The sequence below is a fragment of the Castor canadensis genome, chromosome 3, assembly GCF_047511655.1.
Source record: "Castor canadensis chromosome 3, mCasCan1.hap1v2, whole genome shotgun sequence".
NCBI lineage: Eukaryota > Metazoa > Chordata > Mammalia > Rodentia > Castoridae > Castor > Castor canadensis.
The window spans coordinates 191,684,494-191,706,366 of NC_133388.1; the positions used below are offsets into that span (position 1 = coordinate 191,684,494).

A 21,873-nucleotide genomic window follows, 5' to 3' on the forward strand; every position below is an offset into this window, starting at 1 on the left:
GCAGGGCTTACTGCAGTGCCTGGCAGAGCATGGCTGCTCCCAGCAGGTTAGAAAGTGAGTGAGTCAAATTCTAAAACTCCTAGAATGACATTGGGAAAAGCATGATGAAAGGGAAAGAATATCATGCTCAGCTAGAAAATCAGATGTGGGCCCAAGAAGTAACTGGGACTTATCAAAGGCTCATGGGTTAGAGAGATGAATATAGCAGTGATGGGAAGGAATGTTGGCAGAGGTGTGGACCCTGAGTGACCATGCAGACATGTCTCACCAACCTGGTAGGGCTCTGTACGAGCTGCATATTGCAGAGTGAAGGCTAGAGAGGAAAATACCCTGGTTAGGCTGCCTGGAGGTCCGGCCCCTGAGCTATCTCTGCTGCTCATGAGCTGTGTGCCCTTGGCTGGTTTTCTCACCTCTCTGGACTCAGGTTCTGTTTCTATGGAATTTTCATAAACTGGCTACATGCAGGCACGATCCAGTCCATAATGCAGGCAACATTTTAAAAACAGCTTAAATAAATTGCCAATTTTTAAACATGGGTAGGTTTCACACACAAGCACACACACACACATACATACAGTGAAAAATTTATGGTCTCTTGAATGCTTAGGAAGAGCTAACAGCTCAGGACCTGACTTCATCTGTAACAACATAATAGATGGGGCAGCTGTTGCATCCTTGGTTGGGCAAAGCTCTTGAGCTGTCTGTCATGACGATCCTGTTACTCTACATGGTCTCCCTGACATGAGGCTAGAGTCAGCTATCCTTCATCCTGGAGCCTGTGGTGGTTTTTTTACTCTCCTACATAGCTTGACCTCTGGAGGCCTTAGAGTTTATGGACTTTGCTCTGGATGCCTTCCAAAGTCCTTTGTACTAATCTCACTATGTCCCTCTATGTGCACCCCACCATGGTATATTGTGGATTACATTAATCTCAGAGGCAACATTTCAAGTTTCTTAGTGAAAAGCTCAGTATGGAGCAAGAACGGGAGTGGGGCTGGTCCAGAATAGGAGAGAGCCAAGAGAGAAACGACATCCTTTGGCTAACTGGATATGCTTGCAGTTGGAATAGCATTAAAATAATGCTCTCTTGTGGTCCAGCTGCCCTGGGACTTCTTACATAACATGCATTCTAAATATACATCTGGATGCCTTACCCAAGAGAACTGGGGAAAGTTTTATTTTTTTTCCTCAAATCATTCCAATGCCTGAGCTGGGCATTTGCACACACAGACACGGCTATTCCCTCATATGAGGAAGCCCAGGGTAAAGCCTTGATCTCTCCTCCAGGTGACATTTTCAGGCCCACTCTTACTCAAGGATCCATGATTTACAATGACAAGGAAGTCCACATATTGTATTTTCTAGGGGCCTTTTGGTGGCAAGTTGCAAAAACCCAATGTGCACTTACCTAATAAATTAGGTAGAAGGGGAAATTTATAGGGTGAGGTTCTGTGACTCATATCTTTTGTTAAGCATGTTGGGGGACATGAGAATCATCTGATACAATCCTAGAGCTCAGTGAGCTTATGATTTTCCCCAAAGGCAAGGGGAGCCCAGAAGAAAAAAAAATTACGTGTGGGTTTTTTTTTTTTTTTTTTTGCATTGAAAGAACATAGGATTTAGAGCTAAGAAGTCCTGGCTTTGTCAATGTATTATCTTAGCAAAAAGTGTAAAATCTCAGTTTCCTTGTATTAATAGTGGGACACTGATCATCCCTGCCTTGCATGTTGCTTTTGAAAATTAGCGCAATGTGTGTAAAGTGCTCATAATATTGCTGGCACGCAGGATGAGCTTTGTAAACAGCTGTTGTGGTTGCTATTATTACAGCAGCCAGTAGATGGTCCTGCAGTTGCTGTGATCCCTATGGTTTGGTGGATCTGGGTGGTTTCAGAAAGCACATAAGCTTTTGCTGGGCCTGGAAGGATATGGAGGACATAGGTGAGCAAGTGAGAGAGCAACATGTACATGGCAGAGGAAGAAGTAAAGACTGTGTGTTCAGGGGATAGGGCTAGCTGGCCTGGCTGGAAAGGAGGCTTCACACAGGGACAAAGGTTTAGAACAACACCTGTTCTTTGTGACAGTTGGTTAGAGTTGCTCTGTAGTCCTTTCTGAAATGTCCACAGTTTGCCAAATGGCAATTGGTATCCTTTATTTCTAGCCAGGGATTCTTTTCTCCCTTGCCTGCCTTCATGTAGGTGGGGGAATTTAGAGACAATGAACTTACCTCATTCTCTTCTGGGTATCCAATTAAGAGATTACATACCTGGCATTTCTCTGGAGCTGGCTCTGGGAGTGTGTCCTGAGTGTGGATCAGGAGCTCATGGCAGGTAATGTTCATGATGATGGAGCTGTCAAGGCTAGAGACCCTCCACTTTGGGATTTCTGCTTTGTAGACTTCTATATTCCTTTCTTGGTGGACACAGGGGACTCAAAATTCAGAGAGGGACTTAATCAGCTAGAATATTGTGCTGGGAAGCATCCAGAGAAGCCATCAAGTGCTCAGTCTAACTTTGCATCTGATTCTTATTGTTAATTTTTGTGGTGCTGTGGATGGAAGCCAGGGCCTCATGCATGCTAAGAAAGCACTTTACCACTGAGCTAACCCCTCAGTATGACCTCTGACTTTTACTGCAGAACTGCCTGAGAGTTGGTTGTAACTTCTGCTTTTATACCTCCCATGTAGTGGTCTTTGCTACCTCTCACAGTGACCTTCTGTTAAAAGCTTTAGCAGTTTGAAGCTTTGTCTTTTTTTAAATTCATATGTGCATATATTGTTTGTGCCATTTCTCCCCCCTGCCCCCCACCTCCTCCTTCCCTTGCTTCTAGGCAGAACCTGTTCTGCCCTCTTGTCCAATTTTGTTGAAGAGAAGACATAAGCAATAATAAGAAAAACATAGCATTTTTGCTAGTTTGAGATAAGGATAGCTATACAGAGAGATTCCTAGCATTGTGAAGCATTGTCTTTATAGTGAATTATGTACCAATACTTCTTGTGTTTCCTTGAACCAATTTGTATTTAATTTTTGTGTATGGCACAGGTACAAAGATGGATAACATTATCTTAATAGAGCCTAAAACATGAGGAAGGGAGAATTGAACAAAAGTTCTCAAAAGAAGAAGTCCAAATTGCAAGTAAGTACATGAAAAGTGTTCAACAACCTTAGCCATCAGGGAAATGGAAATCAAAACAACATTGGGATTTCATCTCACCCTAGTCAGAATGGCTATCATCAAGAAAACAAAACAGCAACAAAGGCTGATGAGGATGTGTAGAAAAGATAACCCTTATATACTCTTGGTGGGAATGTAAATTAGTGCAGTCACTGTGGAGATCAGTGTGGAGGTTTCTCCAAAAGACTAAAATTGCAATTATACCATTCCTGGGGATCCAAGTAAGCATACAATAGAGACACTGGCATACCCTTGTTTATTATGGCACTATTCTCAATCAGCCTAGAGGCCTATCAACAGATGAATGGATAAAGAAAATGTGGTCTATACATGATGAGGTATTATTCAGTCATAAAGAAGAGTGAAATTGTGTCATTTGCAGGAAAATGGATGGAAGTAGATATCATTGTATTAAGTGAAATAAGTCAGATCCAGAAAGACAAATATCACATGTTTACTCTCATATGCAGAATCTAAATTTATAAAAAGACATCAAAGTAAAATGAAGACTATTTGGGAGAAGGAAAGGGACTGGTGGGAAGGGAGGGAGGACAAAAGAGAATAATGGTGGGTAAATATGATCAAAGTACATTATATACATGCATGGAAATGTCATAATGAAATACACTGTTCTGTATCTTTAGTAAATACCCACAAAAAGGTAAACAACAACAACAACAACAAATTCAGTGAAGGGAATTGAAAGAGGAAGGAAATAGAAAATATTCTGGCTGAGAATAGAGCTAGAATGGTGTCCATAAAACAATAATTGGGTTTTTAAAAAATGTGATATGTTCATACTCATCCTTAAGAAGAAAGCAAATTCTGACATGTCACAACATGAATGAACGTTGCCAGTCCCTCAAAAACACATACTATCCTTCTATGTATATAAGCTATCTAGAGTAGTCAAATTTATAGAAATAGAAAGTAGAATGGTGGTTTCCAGGGGCCGAAGGGAGGGGAAATGGGGAGGCATTCTTTAATGGATATAGCGTTTTAGTTTTGCAATATGAAAAGAGATCTGGAGATAGATGGTGGTGATGGTTGCACAACATTGTGAATTTACCAACATGATTGAATTGTGCACTTAAGAATGCTTAAGATGATAATTTTATGTTATATAGATTTTAACCACAACTTAAAACTTATGATCACTGTCTCTTCTGTTAGTAGTGCGTACTTCTATCAAAACCCAACTATTCTTTAAGCCATGTCCTCTAAGTAGCTATCCTTATTTAGTGGCTCTTTAAAAAATATTCTAGCTTTTCTTTGTTAGAAAAACCATTTATTTAGGGGTAAAGAGTCCTTAGGCTTGTGAGTTCTGATGTTAGGCTACCTGGGTTCAAATCTAACTCTGCCATTGAGCAGCTATGTGATCTTGGGAAAGAGCCTTATTCTCTGTGAACCTGAGTTGCCTCATATGCAAAATCATGATGGTACCCACCTCATAGCGTTGTTGTGAGGACTGAGTGATGGAAGGTATGTAAAATGTTGGGCACAGTGCCTGGCAAAAAGTAAGCAACAGTAAATGTCAGCTGCTGTTGGTACCTGATAAAAGATAACACCTACCCAGTGATCCTAAAAAAACACAATGGATCCTCATCATTATGCAGAACATAAAGAACATAATTAAGAATCTTGGCATTCAACAAACATAGCATATGGTTTCATATCTATTGTGTGATCTTATGAACAAACCACTTGTTCTTTTCCCTTTTCTTAGTATTCAAAATCAAGGGAAAATTGCCCACAACCAAAGTCTGGGCGTGATAGAAGTGGGCCATAGCACAAAGTCTTGCGCAGTGAAATGACTCAATGAGTATCAAAGCATCAGCTCTTCTTTCCTGCTCTTCCTGCTTGCCCTGGGATTGCTCCATTCTGTGCCCTGAGTCTCTCTGGAAGGCGTTGGTACGTGATGTCTTATCAGTGTTGTACAGGTCTCATCTCGCACAAAACAGGGTGTGGCCACATCAGATTCCCTTGGGCTTGACCCAAACAAGATGCAAATAAACAAGCACAAGATTGAATTAGTGATGTTTTGAGGACTTGGGGGACATAGAGTTCCCAAATACCTTGGAAATAAGTTTACTTTTTATTTATTTTTCTTTTATTATTCATATGTGCATACAAGGCTTGGTTCATTTCTCCCCCCTGCCCCCACCCCCTCCCTTACCACCCACTCCACCCCCTCCCTCTCCCCCCCCTCAATACCCAGCAGAAACTATTTTGCCCTTATCTCTAATTTTGTTGTAGAGAGAGTATAAGCAATAATAGGAAGGAACAAGGGTTTTTGCTGGTTGAGATAAGGATAGCTATACGGGGCATTGACTCACAATGATTTCCTGTGCGTGGGTGTTACCTTCTAGGTTAATTCTTTTTGATCTAACCTTTTCTCTACTACCTGTTCCCCTTTTCCTATTGGCCTCCGTTGCTTTTAAGGTAGGGGTGAGGATAGGTAAGACACCTAAAAAATTAGCTAGCATTTGTTGCCCTCAACACAGAGAAACTAAAGTTTACTTTTTAAATTCTACACATAATGGATCAGAAAAGAGAGGTATAAAATGGGACCATTTAAGAAGATACTGAGGCTACTTGTCTTAGTTGACTCGGGCTGCTATAACACTTTACCACAGAGATTACTTCTCACAGTTCTGGGACTTGGAAAGTCTGAGATCAGGATTCCAGCATAGTCAGGTTCTGGTGAGGGCTCTCTTCCTGGTTTTCAGATGGCTGTCTTCTGGTTGTGTCCTGATGTGGGCAGACAACAGAAAGAGAAGCAGCAAGATCTTGCCTGCGTGTTCCTATATACAGGCACTGCCATCTTGACTAAATCACTTCCGAAGGCTCTATCTCTAACCACCATCACACTGGGGATTAGGATTTCAACATATTAATTTAGGACAACTAAGACAAGTAGCCTCAGTATCTTCAGGTTTAAATGTTCCCATTTTGCACCTCCTAAAGGAAAGGTGTGCCCAGCAGAAGGCACACTAGTGGTGGTATTGGTGGAGGTTTCCTAACAGACTAGAAAAGGGGGTCACAGAGGCAAATATTGCTAGGTCCAGTCCCTCTTTTATCTGGACAGGAGCCATACTGATATTTGGGTCTGTTGGTCAAGTTGTGCTGATGGTGGAGATGGATGCCTGACTATGTGGCTCCAGTCCTATGCTCACCAGGCCGATTGGTTAGGCTTCCTACAGGGAAATGATGCAGACTGAAGTATTCTTGTTCTCACATTATGGTGGAGAGAATCAAAGATGTCGACATTCCAATCCCAGGACCTGGGGATGATATGGTATGGTACATTTCGAAGGAAATTTAGGGCTGCAAATGATATTAAGGTTTTTAATAAGCTGCCCTTAAGTTAAAGAGATTATCCTGAACTATGTGGGTGAGCTCAATGTAATCCAAAATCTCCTTAAAAGAGAAATTAGGGGGAAGAAAAGTGAGGTGAGGGTGGTGTGATGTGGAAGATCTAATCAGAGTTATTGGCTTCAAGATGAAGAAGGGACCACAGGCCAGAGAATAAATAAGGCTCTAGGAGCTGGGCAAAGCAGGGAAACAGATTTTCCCCTACAGCTCCTGGAAGGGCATAGCCCTACCGCACTTTGATTTTAGCCCAGTGAGACTAACATCAGACATCTGATCTACTGAACTGTGTGGTAATAAATCCATGTTGTAAGGCAGTATGTTTGTGGTAATTAGTTATAACAGCAATGCGTTATGTGACTAACACATCATGATCGTGACTTCTCCACATAAAGGACAAAATTGGCATTTTGATTGACGTTTCAGTTTCAGGGCATGAGGTTAAACTCTCCATTGGCTGACAGAATCAGATTTCTGATTTTCAAGGATGACCAGGCTTTACCCCTTGCAATAGACTGTTTCTGTCTCCCAAATTCATATGTTGACTTATAACCCCCAAGGTTCTAGGAGTTGGGGCCTTTGGGAGAAAATTAGACCATGAGGGTGGAGCCCTCGTTAGTGGGATTTTTGTCCTTATAAAAGTTACCTGAGAGAGCTCTGTTGCTTTGTCAGGAAGAAGGCAGCTCTCTATGAACCAGGAAGCAGGACCTCACCAGACACCAAATCTGCCCGTGCAGATTTACCACAAGTGTAGTGGCTTACAACAACATGGATTGATTACCACACAGTTTAATAGATCAGATGTCTGATGCCAGTCTCATTGGGCTAAAATCAAGGTGTGGCAAGGCTGTGTCCTTCCTGGAGAGTCTAGGGAAAATCTGTTTCCTAGCCTTGTCCAGCTTCTAGAGCCTTATGCATTCCTTGACTGATGACCTCCTCCTCCATCTTGAGTTCCTCAGCATCCACAACTGTGAGAAATAAATATTTATTTTTTAAGCCACTCAGTCTGTGGTACCCTTAGAAAGCTTCCCCACTGTAGGAATAATCAGCACATTGTGAGACTATCTATGTGTTGAGTTCTGCAGTTGTCTTATCTAGAATTCTCTCTACAACCCTATGAATGAAGCATGGTTCTATTTATATTATAGAGGGAAAATTGTGGTTCAAGTTAAGCCACACAGCCTGAGATGATATGATATAGATTTAATGCTGGTCTGGGTATGTCCCACCCCTAAACTTTTTTGAACACCCCTATTGTAGCTCCACAGTGCTCAGAGAAGACTCTCAGAGACCAATCCATCTGGTCAAGATGCATGAGGAGCGACAGGTAAGCAGCAGTGGGAAAGAAAGGTCTCCCATTTTCCTGTGTGGCAGCGGCTGTCACTACAGTGAATCACAGAAACATCCTCCATTATTTGTAAAATATTGGCAATATGCTTCTGCAAACTCTTGATATTTTGAAACTGTTTTGCAAACTGTATATGGCTCATTCCAGCATATGTTGTCTCTTTCAATGATTTATCATCTTCAATGTTTCTGAATGAGAGACCTCTGTTACTTAACCTGCACCAAGTATGTTTAATCTGAACCAGGTATAGTTAACCTGAAAACAGGAGGAAGCAACAGGCAAATGTTCAGAAAAAGCAGATTTGAAAACCAACATCCTATATAGCCAAGGTTCTTCCTTTTTGTGCATCAAGCTTTTGGTAGAATGCAAATATATAAAATCAGCACCAGAAAACCCACTTGTTTCCCCTCCTGCCTTTAAGAATGTGAACCATCTGCAGAACAGAGTTGGGAACAGATGTCTTTGACCATGGTCTGTTCCAGTGGGATCACATAACATGTAATAGGTCACTGTCACTCCATGAATCCTCCCAAGTCTCTGCCAAAGAGACAACTTGGCCTGAGGGTTGGAATGATTTGCCTATGATCAGGCAAAGTGCAAGGGCTAGAATTCAAACCTAGACCCAGGCTCTAATTGCACACCCTTTCAGCCATATCCCAGCTACTTCTTTCCCCACAGTGCCTTCCCTGGTGACTTGAATGTACTGGGAGCCATACAAGTGCTTTCTGAATGAAGCTGAGACTGTGCACGTGAGCACTGTGAATACACTCCTTGTCTCCAGCCTTTTGCTGGATGCCTGCAGGAAGCACTTGGCTTTCATCATCTGCCAATTGGGGATATTCACCTCTGGAAGTCATCTGATCACTTAAGCTCTCAACTCACTCAAGAGGTGGCCTGTGGGGGCCTTGCAGCTTTGATCCAAATTTTCCATCCAGACAACCATGTAAGTGGAGAGGTTCCTGGTTCCAGCCAAAGCCCAAATTGCTGCTCTCTTTGTGAAAGAAAAGAAAGAAAATGTATCCTCCACTGTGGCTGGGCTACCTGAGCAGATCAAGTGCTAGAGCACACTGATTGCTTTGGGAAACAGAATCTTTTCATTTTTCTGCTGGGCTTAAGGAGATCCAGGTCTATTACTTATCGTAAGCCTCACTGGAGGATATTCTGACCTCATCATCTTCCCCATTCAAGGCAGGTTCAGCGAATTCAGTACATCCCAGAAACACTAATTACGTGCTCATTGTGTCCTAGCCCTGTGTCAGGCAGCAGGGACACAGAAGTAAGTGAGGCAGGCACGTCTTTCAGAGAAGGCTTAGTATCTGGGCTGGGGAGAGGAAGAGACAACTGAACAGTGCTGTGTGTCCTATGCTGTGGCTAAGTGGCCTGACCTTTCTCAAACTCACAGTGTGAGGCCTGTGCCAGCTGCCTGGTATGTCTCCTATTTTATCTGAATCATTCTCAGCTGGCCTTGAGACAGAGGCAGTGTTCTTCCCATTGTACAGATGAGAAACTGAGGCTCAGAGAAAGGAGCCAGAGTACTGGAACGAGTAGGCTTTGGAGGACCTGAGTTCAGACCTTACCGCCTAGCCTTGTGCCTTTGGATGCTTTTCGCAGCTCTTGGAGCTCAGTTTAGGCATCCATAAGCTTCAGTGGCCATGGAGCTCAATGAAAGAATACACCTGTTGGTTTCATGCTGGGTAGAGTCGGTGACCAGGCAGGTCAGGTAATCCTGCCAGCGACAAGTTCAAGTGCCTCTCCCAACCAGTCTTGCAATTTTGATAGTAACTCTGATTCTCCTCTTGCCCTAGAGGAAATGCCTGCATGGATTCTGTAGGAATGTATCCATCACTGTGTCTGACATTCATCTCTCTGATGGGAGGAGTGTTGGCCCTGAACCAGGTGTGGTTAACCTGAAAACAGGAGGAAGCAGCTGACAAGCGGTTAGAGAAAGCACATTTCAAAACCACCATCCTATATTGCAGAGGATTGGCTTGGGATTGATGGATGGGAGGAGGAAGAGCAGCCTGAGGGCTGGTTTCCTGGCAGAAGGATGTCTGGCTGGGTGCAGCCACACATACCACACACACAGCTGTGGTCTTGCAGCCTTTCAGGTCCTCATCCTCATTTCCATTTCCCATGTGGGAGGAGGTGGCTGGAAAACTCATTTGCCTGCATGGGAGATATTTATTGATTTGGGTTGTTCTTTTCCTTGTTTCTTTCATTTTATTTTGTTCAAGTGGTGGGCTTTCTTCCCACTGCCTTTGAGAAGACCCTTGGGAGAGACTGACTTGGGTCTTCCGCACTATTGTGCATTGACTCAGAGCCGCCTTGATGGATAGAGGCAATTTTCCTTAGAAATCAGCTGCAGGATCAGCAGTTCCGTGGGACACATTGCATTCCTCTCACAGAAAGATTTTCCTTGGGCCCTGGAGACGGAGTTATGCTGTTCACCAGGGGGTGGGGAAGCTGAAACAGTCTGAAAGGAAGGGCACCTGTTTTATTTTTTTGCATAGCTGCTCCTTGTGGTGTGTGCGTCTAGCTGGCTCTTTTGAAGTTACTCCTTTTAGAAAACATGGGAACTTGCACACAGCTTGTTAAAGGTGAGGATATTAAAAGGAGAGGAAACAGAAACAGGTCCAAGTAGGACTCGATCTCCTGGCAGGTAGAAGGGGGCTCACAGGTCCCTAAATCTAAGAACTCTTGATTTCTAGCTTAGATCAGAAAGACACTACTGATTATGGGATGTGCCATGCACTGTGGAAGGGGCTGGGCATCTGGGAAGAACCAGACACAATTATCAACCCTCCTTGTTCTGAGTTGAGAGTTTTGTTCAGGAGGAATGCATACACACACACACACACACACACACACACACACAGCCCTCCTGATATAATAGGGCAATTATTAATAAAAACAGTTAACATTTGTTTTGTGTTTACTGTCTGCCAGTATTTAAATCATTAAGTAATTTAAGTTCACCAAAACCTCATGAGGTAGCTATTATGATTACAACCTCTGTTTTACAGATGAGGAAACTGATGCGTGGGCAGTGAAGGAACTGACCCCAGTTTATCTCTAGTCAGTGGAGGAGTTGGAATTCAGTGGAAGAATTGGGATTCAGATACAGACCCTCTGATTTCCACAGCTGTGGAATGGACAGCTATTTGTTGCTGCCTATTTCTGACCCAGTAAATATGGAAAACTTACAAGTTTTGAGTGGTGCAGTTTTTGGCTCTTAAATCCCAAATTCAGGTTGGTTAGCCTGGTGCTTTTCACCCAGGTTCTTCTTGGAACCTGAGCCCACTTCCATCTGGTTATTGCATCAGGGCTAAGAGATCTGGAGTAGGCAGAGTGCTTGTTGGAAGCAGAGACATTAGTCCAGGGAAGTTTTGTTCTTCATTTCAGGGGTATCCATCCATTCAGCCACTCTGGGCTAGGTCTGTGCTTGGCACTGGAGATACGTCAGTGAGCCAGCATGACAGTTCATCTGGACCCTACCATCTAGATGGCCATCAGGCAAAAAAAAAAAAAAAAAAAAAAACACAAGCCAATAAACAGATACTCAAATGAAAGCTGTGCATCACATTAAAACTGATGACGTGAATTGAAGGAAATGGTATCTGTTTGGGGGTTGGATGACCAAGTAAGGCCTCACAGAGTAGTGACTTTGAAATTGGGAACTGAATATTCCAGGGTGATGGAAAGGAAGGGTATTCCAGAGAGAAGAACCTGTGTGTGCCAAGGTCCTGTGGTAGAGGTAGGGTGGTATGTTTGAAGACAGAAACAGTAGCTGGAGCATGGGGAGGAAGAGGGTGGGACCTAGGAGGAGATGAGGGGAGAGAGGAGGTGCAGATGGTCATGGAGTGCCTTGTAGGCCCTGGTGACGACCTGGGATATTATTCTAATGTGTTAGGAAGCTGCAGTTGCTAGTAAAAGACTAGGCACATGGTTTGATGAAACACTGTTGTTCTTTTGTACCAGCTCCTCTGCAAGTGCCTGAGGCATCCCAGCATGAGCAAACCTCAAGAACAAAGTAGTGAGGTACTTAGAGCCTGGTCAGGGATGGTAATAGCTCTTCCACGCAATTGCTTATTCATCTGGAAAACAGCTTTGAGCACCCACTCTATGCCAGGTATTTTGCTAGGAACCTAGGGTACCAAGTGGTCTATGATTTGTGCCTAGCCTCAAGGAGTTTCCAGTCTCTGTCTTATGGGGAGGCAAGGAAACTATTGGCTGACAGAGATGTGAAGGTTGGCTTCTCCCAGGAGTAAAGGACACACATGGGCAAATCCAAATCCTCTGACCTTTGTGAGATGTACTTGAGACAAGTTAGAAAATAAGAATAATTTTCCAACTGTTGGTAAATCTTAATTAAAACAGTGCAAGTAATTACAATGCATTGTAATAAATATTAATGGAACAATTAAATTTGTCTGCTGAGGCAGACTCGCAGGGAAGGTGGTTCTGCACTAAGTAGAAGCTAGTCAGGGAAGAGGGTTGGGGAAGAATTCTCTGTAGAGAGAACAGAAGGGTGCTTGGCTTGCGTGTCTGGGATGCTGTCACTGGGAACATCAGGGAGAGGCCAGGGATAAGGTCAAACTTGGGAAAAAAAATCTGTGTCATCCCTTCATACAAATGTGAACGGCCAACCTTGACTTTCAGTTAAGTCCCTTTATGTGCAGGGCTGTTGGGAATCCTCAGAACTAGACAAGTTGCAGAAGCGAGAAACCTAACACTGTCCCCCAGATTAAAACCAAAGACGATTTTCTTCTCCTAAATGCCAACATGTATTATACTACCCTCTAGTGGCTGAATGCAAAATAACAAGCCTACAGGTCCCAAAGAAAACATCCCATTGCTCTCCAGTCTGTTTCCTTAAACTTGTTTGCTGTGCTTCACTCACTGTGCCTACCACTTGCACACCTGGAAAACATCATCTCTTCCGTGATATTCTCTTATAGTTCCATCTGAAAACAGCTTCTCAGTTGTTGCTACTTATTGTCTCATCTTTCCCTTACCTTCTGAGGAATTATGACCTCCTGGGCTTTTCACCTCTGCAGTATCAGTGGGGATGTGCCTATCTGCCTTGGTGTGCTATGAGCTTCTGGAAGGCAGTGAGTCCAATTTATCCCCCTCTGTGTTTAACAGAGGAGAAAGAAAGATAATTAGAGCCAAAGCAAAGGTGGCCAGTCACTTGTGCCTTCAAAAGGGATGTGTGTCACACAGCACACATCCAGAGGAGTAAGAAATTGTTGTGTTGGGACGGAATTGCTGCTGGTGGTAGCTAATGTTTACTGAGTGCTTAACAGACTTCATTTCTTGGATATTTTGCATCTCAATTTATTCATCTGTCAAATGGAGATAATAGTTCTATTGTGTAGAGAAGTAGGTGAGAGTTAACTGAGTTACTATAAATAATGTGCTGTGGTTAAGACTACTCTGCCATTTCCTTTGTGACTGTGGCTTCTGAGATTATGATAATAAAAGTGCCTATCTCATCAGCTTGTTGTGGTGATTAGTTATGACAGTGCCTGGTACATAGGAATAACTCAATAAATATTACATTACGCTAACAGTACTTGCTGTGAAAAATAAGTATTAATATTAATTTTATCACCTCCTTTACTCCTCCCACTAAAACACTGGATGACTACTTTTATTAGCTCTACTGTGGAATGAAGAAACTGAGGCACAGAGCGGCCAGGAGTTTGCTCACGTGATGAAGCAATATCTGACACAGAGCTGCCCTCCTTGCTCCTTTTATCTGGCTGATAGGTCTGAAGGATGTGGCTCATGAGAGCAGAGCATAGCAGGTCCCGGTGATGCAAGTATACACACAGAGCTAAGTTGGAGGGCAGTGAGCTGGAGAAAGAAGAATTGTTCAGACTGAAAAAACAGTTATTTGGAATTGTTTGTGATGTTGTTGAGTGGAAATGTGGAAGCAATTGGGGAAAGGAGAGAGAGGAGGACTGAGATAGAGTTCACACATCATAAAACACCCCCTTTAAGTCATTGAAATGAGTGGTTTTTAGTGTATTTACAAAGTTATACAACTATTGTGACTTTTAAATTTCAGAACATTTTCACCTCCTTGACATGACCCACAATGCCAAGCACCAGTGCCATAACCTAGAACCATGGCCCACAAGAATCATGCATTAAGAGATCAGGCTGACAAGTTATGGAAACAGCCAAGATGCCCCAGCACTGACGAATGGATTAAGAAAATGTGGTATCTTATACACAATGGAATTTTATGCAGCCATGAAGAAGAACGAAATGTTATCATACGCCAGTAAATGGATGGAATTGGAAAACATCATTCTGAGTGAGGTTAGCCTGGCCCAAAAGACCAAAAATCGTATGTTCCCCCTCATATGCAGACATTAATTTGTGTAGCTATCCTTATTCTAGTACCACACTATCTTGATTGCTATAGTAATCAAGTATAGTGGGATTTTAACAGGACCTATTTTAGGTCTGTAGATTGCTATGGAGAGTATTGACATTCTAGGAATATTAAATCTTTGTGTAGTCAGATTTTCCAACACCATGATAAATACCAGAAAGAGAACAAGTTATGGAAGGCAAGATGCACTTTTCAAAGGTTTCAGTCTATGGTCAGCTTGCTCCAGTGTGTGGACTGTGGTGAGACAGAACGTCATGGTGGCAAGAGTGGGACAGAATTGCTCACCTGATAGCAGCCAGGAAGCAGAAAGGAAGAGAAGGGGCTGAGGACAAGGTATATGTTTTTAGGGCATGCGTTCAGTGACCTACTTCCCCTAACTAGGCTCTACCTCCTACTTTCTACCACTTCCCAATAGTGCCAAAATCTAACAATCCATGAAGGGATTAGTCCATTAATGAAGACAGAGCCTCATGGTCCAATCACCTCTGCACACATCACTGCTGGAGACTAGTCTTCAAGTCATGAGCTTTATTTTGATACACCTCATATCCAAACTATGACAGTTTTTCAATTTTGGAATATGAGGTGTCTTTCCATTTATTTAGGTCTAATTTTTTCAACAGTGTTTCACAGTTTTTAGTTTGTATATCTTGCGCATCCTTAAAAAATTTTACCATTGAAGCATATAATTCATTCTTATACTGTTGTAAATTATTTTCTTAATATCATTTTCAGATTGCTCATTGTTGGTATATAAAAACACAACTGACTTCAATCTATTGATCTTGTACCCCACATCTTTGCTGAATTCACTTATTAGCTCTGTAAATGGGAGCATGCCATCCGTAGATAGATTCAGCTCTGTATTTCCAATCTGGATGCCTTTCCCCACTCCCTTTTCTAGCCTAGTTGTCCTTGGTTAGGACCTCCAGTGCAATGATGAATGCAAATGTTGAAAACAGACATTCTTCTCTTATTCCAGATCTCAAAAGGAAAATTTCCATCCAAATTTGAGTTTTATCATCATCAAGTATGATTTTAGCTATTTCTTTTTTGTTTGTTTGTGTAAGGTTGAAGAAGTTCCCTTCTATTCCTAATTTGTTGACTCTTTTATCTTAGTTTGAAAGAGTTTTGGTGGATATAGAATTCTTGAGGATTTTTGCTTTTAGCAAATTTGAATCTCACCCCACTTCTTCCTTCCTTCCATGGTTTCCAACCTTTCCAACCTTGATGAATCATTTCTTTCTTGCTACATTTAGAATTCTCTCTTTTTAGCAGTTTGACTGTTCTGTGTCTAGATGTGGATCCCTTTGAATTTATCCTACTTTGTTGAGCTTCTCGGAGGTGCAGATTAGTGGTTTTAAATCAAATTTGAAACCTTCAAAATATTTTGTACCCTTGACTATTTTTCATTTTCTGCAATTCCACTTAAACATATGTGAATTCAATTGATAGTGTTGCACAAGTGTTTGTGACTGTCCATTTTTCTTCATTCTTTTTTCCTTGTGTTTCTCAGACAGGATAACTTCAATTAACCTACTTTCAAGTTTGCTGACTTTTATTCTGCCTACTTAAATCTGCTGCCAATCCCCTGTAACGAAATTTTCATTTCAGTTACTATGGTTTTGAACTCCATATAGTTCTTTTGTGAAAAATATATGTTTTTATTGATATTCTCTTTTTGGTGAGGAATTGTTGAATATTTTCTTTACAGAGCCTATAATAAAGAAAACAGTTCTTTGATATGGTTTCCTTTAATTCTTAAAATAGTTGATTTTGAAAACAGTTGATTTAAAGTCTTTATCTAGTAATTTCAACTTCTGGACTTTGTCAGGGAGAGTTCTAAGTGATTTCTTTTTTCCCTGTGTGTAGGGCATGGTTTATTTTTTCTTTTCATGCTCTACATTTCTTTTTGTTGGAAACTGGACATTTAAGATAATATAATGTGCCAATTGTGGAAATCAGGTTCCCTTGACTTGCCAGGGTCTATCATTACTGTTGTTTGTTTGGTAATGTTATAGTGTTTTTATTGTGTGTTGTTGTTTCTGTTTTTTTTTTTTTTTGCATAGTGACTCCCCTAAATTAATTATGTAAAATATCTGTTGGTTGATTGTGGTCACTGTAGTCTCTGCTTTGTTAGATTAATTGTCAGTTATTAACTTGAATGCCTGAGACCAGTAAGTCTCCTAAACTATGCCAAGGGGCACCCTTTGTGTTTGGGATGTGCATTCAACGCTCATTCATGTAGTTTGCAACTCTGCCTTAGCCTTCACTTCCTGCTTGCACAAGCACTCAAGACGAGCTGGCAGTGAAAGCTTAGGGACCTCAAAGGCCTTTCTTGGGCATGAGTACTGATTTACAGACGCATGTGTCCCAGCTCTCAGGGACTTTTCAAAGCTCCTTATGGGCATTTCATTCACCCCACACTTTCCTTTTAAATTATTTGGTCAGCTTATTTTTTTCCCCAACTATTATCACTGCCTCAGACAACTACCATGTTTAACAGTTGCAACTAAATATTTCCCATAAATGCCCCAGGTCGAAGGAACTTCCTACTGGGCAAGCTCTGAATCAGTTCAAATAAGAACAAGTACTATGAATGAAAATTTCCAGGGAACTGCTAGATAGGTCAGACAGATTTCTTTGATGGTGAGGTTCTTTCCCTCTACTGGCTTATAAGCTTTTGGTTTTCACTGTATTTCAGGGCTGTAGGTTTTCAAGCCTAGTGTGGATCTGGGGAGAAAGAGATGGGGATTGGCCAGGCTAAAATGGCACATGACTAATGTTTGTTGTTTTTTACATATGATTCAGACACAAGTTTTGTCTGAATAAATGCTTCTCAGGTTGTTGCAGGGCTTTGGTTAATTTTCAGAGTCCTGAAAATACTTGTTTTGACCATCGTTGTCAGTGTTCTTTTTGCTTTTAGTGAGAAGTAGATATTCCTCCTCACCCCACCATTCCAAAGATGATCTCGCAAGTAGATTTTAGGAACAATTAATTTATGTTATTTACACTGTGGTGGTGCAGTAATTCCCTTCTTCTGAGTAGGTTCTGCTAGGACCCCACCTCTTATGTAAGCAAGTCTAATTGTATCAGTCAGGAGCAGAAGTCAAGGGGCACATATGGGGCAAGAGGTTCTAACACAGGACAAGAAGCAGTAAAGCAAGAACTTAGATTCAAAGACGACAAAGAAAAGGAAAAAAAACCAGCACAAGATATCCCTCCCAATGAACCCTTTTAGAGACATTGGGGTTCAGACCCAAAGTGAGGCACAGTCCTTAGAGATGCAGCCCTAATCAGTGAAGGTCAGGCTGACAGAATTTGTTGTAGCAGTTTGGCTTCTCTTCTCAATTCATTCTAGAATAGGATGTTTGTCCCATCTTAGCACAGGCATCACCATCACCATTGTGTTTCTGTTATCATTTGATGTAGTCTGTGATCAGAGGTGATATCAAGATGCCATTGTAAGAGAAACAACAATAAAACCTCTCATAATTTTGAAATGGCAATTAGTTTCCCTTCCTTTCCTGTCTGCTTTTCTTCCCTCCTCCCCTGCCTCCCTCCCTCTCTCCTTTCCTTCCATTCTTCTTTTCTTCCTTCCTTGCAGTGAAAGGATATAGATTAAAATTAGCAAAGGAACAAAGTGTCTTGGGCATGAGCTTCTGGGTTTCCCACAGACAGTGGTTAATTCTCTTAGCAAAGCTGACCAGTTCAACCCCAGTGAGTGTCTTCACAATGGCCACTTTGTGAGAAGCTGCTCATGTTCGACTCGCTGCCATGGTGGGTCCTCTAAGTTAGGTGACCAGGAGGTGGCCTGTACCATCGCCTTTCCTCCCATCAGCAGGTATAGGTTTCTGGAATTATACCATGAGGTGGATATTTGCATGCGGGACATTTATTGGAGCGGGTTGTTAGGACTGATATCAGGAGGGAGGGGAGACAAGAGAAGGGGCACTGAAGTGTAGTTACAAAAGTTTCAGCAAATCCTTAGACTAAAGCCAATTTTAGACTTTACAGGAAAGTCACAAAAATAATGCAGAAAATTGCCAATTACCCTTCGTGACAATTTCCCAAATGTTAACATTTCACCTCCCTCTCCCTCTTGCTTTCTCACTCATCGTATTTTTTTTCTGATCCGAGAGTAAATTGTAAATTTACTCTCATTTTTGTCATAATTACTTCAGTGTGTGTTTCCTGAAAGCAAGGAATTCTTTTATATAACCCACAGTGTAAACATCAAAATCAGGAAATTAACATTGATACTGTGCTATCATCCTTCTCTACCACCTGTCTCAATAACATCCTTAATAGCAAGATAGGATCCCTGATCATGCATTGCAGTCTGTTGTCACATATCTAGCTTCCTTTAATCCGGTACAGTCTAAGTCTTTTATGCCAGAGATATTCTTGAATAATGCAAGCTAATTGTTTTGTGTTTCCTCCAGTTTTCTGATGTTTCCTTGTGGTTAGATTCAGAGTTCCTTTTACAGAAAAGAGCAGAGAAGTGATGTTTTATTTTTCATTGTGCTTCATATCAGGAGGCGCTTGGTGTTGATTTTCCCCATAATTGGGGATGGTAACTTTCATTACTCAGGTAAGATGGTTCTGCTAAGCTTGTCCATTCCAAAGTCACTATTCTAGTGGAATAATTTAAGACTTAGGTAAAATCGTGTTACTTGTCGGCTTTTACCACTACCGTTTGCATTCATTGATGAATTTTCCCTACAGATTCCATCTTGTTTGAAAGTTAGTGTTTCAGATCATTTACTATATTATTTTTTACTTGAAAATAACTTTTGGGAAAAGAAATTTCTATAGAGATTTGTCTAATCCTAAGAAAATCTGCATCATCTTTATACCATTGATATACTAAGATTTAGAGACCCGAGGTCATGACCATGGGTTAATTTTCATAAAGCTCGTCAGAAAAGCCATCTACTTATGGTAAACATGAAACAGCTGTCAATGGATGAACACAATTTTCTGCAGTTAAATATTTGAACATACGCAGTTTACCAGACAAATATTCACCATTCCAAGGTAACAGGTCAATACCTCTTGGAGTCATTCAAATGATATTATGAGAACCAATGTTTCCTGGTAAACAGATATAGATAGAAAGGTTATTCATGGCTCACCTATAGAAAAAGTATGAATTTAAATTAAATTATTTGCTTTCTTATTGGGTTTTTTTTTCTTTTTCTAAATAAAGGGTGAAGGTTAATTCAGCATGACGAATTCTCAAAAGGATTTGGGTCCATGGCTTCTCATTAAGAATCCTGCTAAAGAACATTTGTGGATTCTGGTTGTACAACTTCAATTTTAATCAGCTCTTAGTCATAAGGGCTCAGGAAAATCCATTCTACCCTTAACAAAGATGGTATAGTTTGTTTAATAAATTGAACGAAGGAGTGAAGTACGAAGCAGAAGTTGACTGCCAGTGTTTTCAGTATCCTCACCGTGGGGGTTTCACTTGTGGCCATCAGTTTGGTAAAGTTGGCAAATCAACGGTAAGCTCAGCTCTCCATTAACATCTTTAACGGAAGGAGCAAATAAATCAATAATTGGACCTCTAACTTCTGGTGGACAACTCAGCGCGAATTGCTTAAGAGGAAAGGAAACATCACTTTCCATAACTATGATGTCCAAGGGTGGCCTGGCTTCTACCACAGCTAGACCAGGCGTTCAAATGAAGTTCTCACAGCTCTGTTTTTCTATACTTATTCTTGACTTTGTTCTGAAGGTCATTTTCTCCATATACTGGGTATTGGTTTCTTAGGACTTCCATAACAAACTGACACAAGCAAGGTGGTTTAGAGTAAGAGAAATTAATTCTCTCATAGGTCTGGAGGCTAGAACTCCTTGAAAGATTCTTTCTCTGTCTCTCCTGTCTTCTGATACTTACCAGCAATACTTGACATTCTTTGGCTTATAGATACATCAGTTCAGTCTCTCCCTCTATCATCCCATGGCCTCTTCTTTGTGTGTCCTCGCCTATTCTTATAATGACATTACTCACTGGATTTAGGACTCACCATAATCCAGTATGATTTTTGTCTTGACCTAACTAATGAAATCTGCAACGACCCTATTTCTAAATAAGTTTGCATCTGAGGTTCCAGATAGACATACACTTTGGGGACACAAAAGCTACTATACTGGGCAAGGTGGCTGCTGGCATCCTTTGATTCACACCCTCCTAACTTTGTAACCGAAGGGATGTGGAGCTTCTTCTGATGTCCAGATATGATCCTGGTGAAGTGCCTTTCTTGAGTTCCTTGAATCACATGACCTTTCCTTACTTGACCACTGTGGCTAAGAGAATGGTTACTGCCTATTCAACTGGAGTTGCATGGATGGGAGTGGAGAGAGTTTCATAGAGACAAAATGGATTTTAAGATTCCCAAGGGAACTTTAAGTGGAATGGAAAAGCATGTGTGGCCATCTAAATTGGTTACCACATCCACCACAAATCCAAACTGACCATTAAGAAACCTTATGCTGCATTGGGTACTGGTTTCCATGCAAGAGAATTTAATTTTCCTCCATCTTTGACAATAGACTTCCCAGTTTTTATCTGGGCACATGAACACCAAGAAGGGAAAACCATCTCAAAGTGTGAATCTAGGTATGGCCACTTGGGTTTATCTGACAATACCATACGGCTGGTGGAATGGTTCAAGAGGAAGAGCACCTGCCCAGCAAGTGTGAGGTCCTGAATTCAAATTCCAGTGCCAATGATAAAAAAACCTGGTAATCACCCAACCTCTCCTAACAGAATACTATAGACTAAGGGGCTTGTAAACAACAGAATTTTATTCTTTCAGTTCTGGAGGTTTCTCCAGAAGCAGTAAACAGTACTGCTTCCCCTTGTGTTTGGCCTTGAGGACAGCTGGTTTCCTGAACTTTCTCTACTTCTTGATGTTCCTTAGCTCTTCAAGACCTAACCTAGGCATCACTACCTCCACACAACCTTTGTTGTTCCAGATAGCTTCTCATCCCTGCCATCCATACTTAAAGCTAAGTTAGGTCATATTTTGAAGTCTCATAGCCCCACACTTCTATTATAGGGTATAGCTTCTATCACAGGTACATTTGCTTATTTCCCTCACTAGTGAGCTCCTTGCTGTAAGAGTCATTATTCATCCATTTGCCTACCCCTAATGCCTAGCTTAGTGCCTGAAATTTAGTAAGTGCTGAGGATATTTGTTCAGTTGAATTCACTTCACCTACAAAAATGTGATGAAATCATGTAACGATTTAAAGAGATCAGGTGAGTTTCTCCTCTGGCTTCCGGCTCCTTGTGTCCCTTTGCAAAGGTACCTCATATCTCAGGCTGATGGAACATACCTGCAAAGGGGCTTAGCCTGCTCTCAGATGCTCCTGGATAATGGGCTGTTAGGTGCAAAGTAGAAAAGAGAGAAAGCCATCAGGGAGTGCCCCAGGGCCTGGTCAGACCTCAGAGCTTTCCCTCTCCTTCTAACTGGTGCGTTTCCTCAACTGACTTCCAACCTAACAAGGATTTGAAAGCTGAAGACATATTAATTTTCCTGCCTTTCCCCCTCCCTTCTCCAAT

At 41.6% G+C, this 21,873-nt stretch overlaps 1 long non-coding RNA gene across 1 annotated transcript; it reads left to right on the top strand.

Annotated features, from left to right (window-relative positions):
* The first annotated feature begins 2,294 nt into the window (after positions 1–2,294).
* Positions 2,295–19,801, top strand: LOC141421384 (uncharacterized). The gene is made up of 4 exons (XR_012445973.1): positions 2,295–2,327; positions 3,039–3,132; positions 13,965–14,221; positions 19,510–19,801. It is a non-coding gene; the product is annotated as an uncharacterized lncRNA (long non-coding RNA).
* The last annotated feature ends 2,072 nt before the right edge of the window (positions 19,802–21,873 follow it).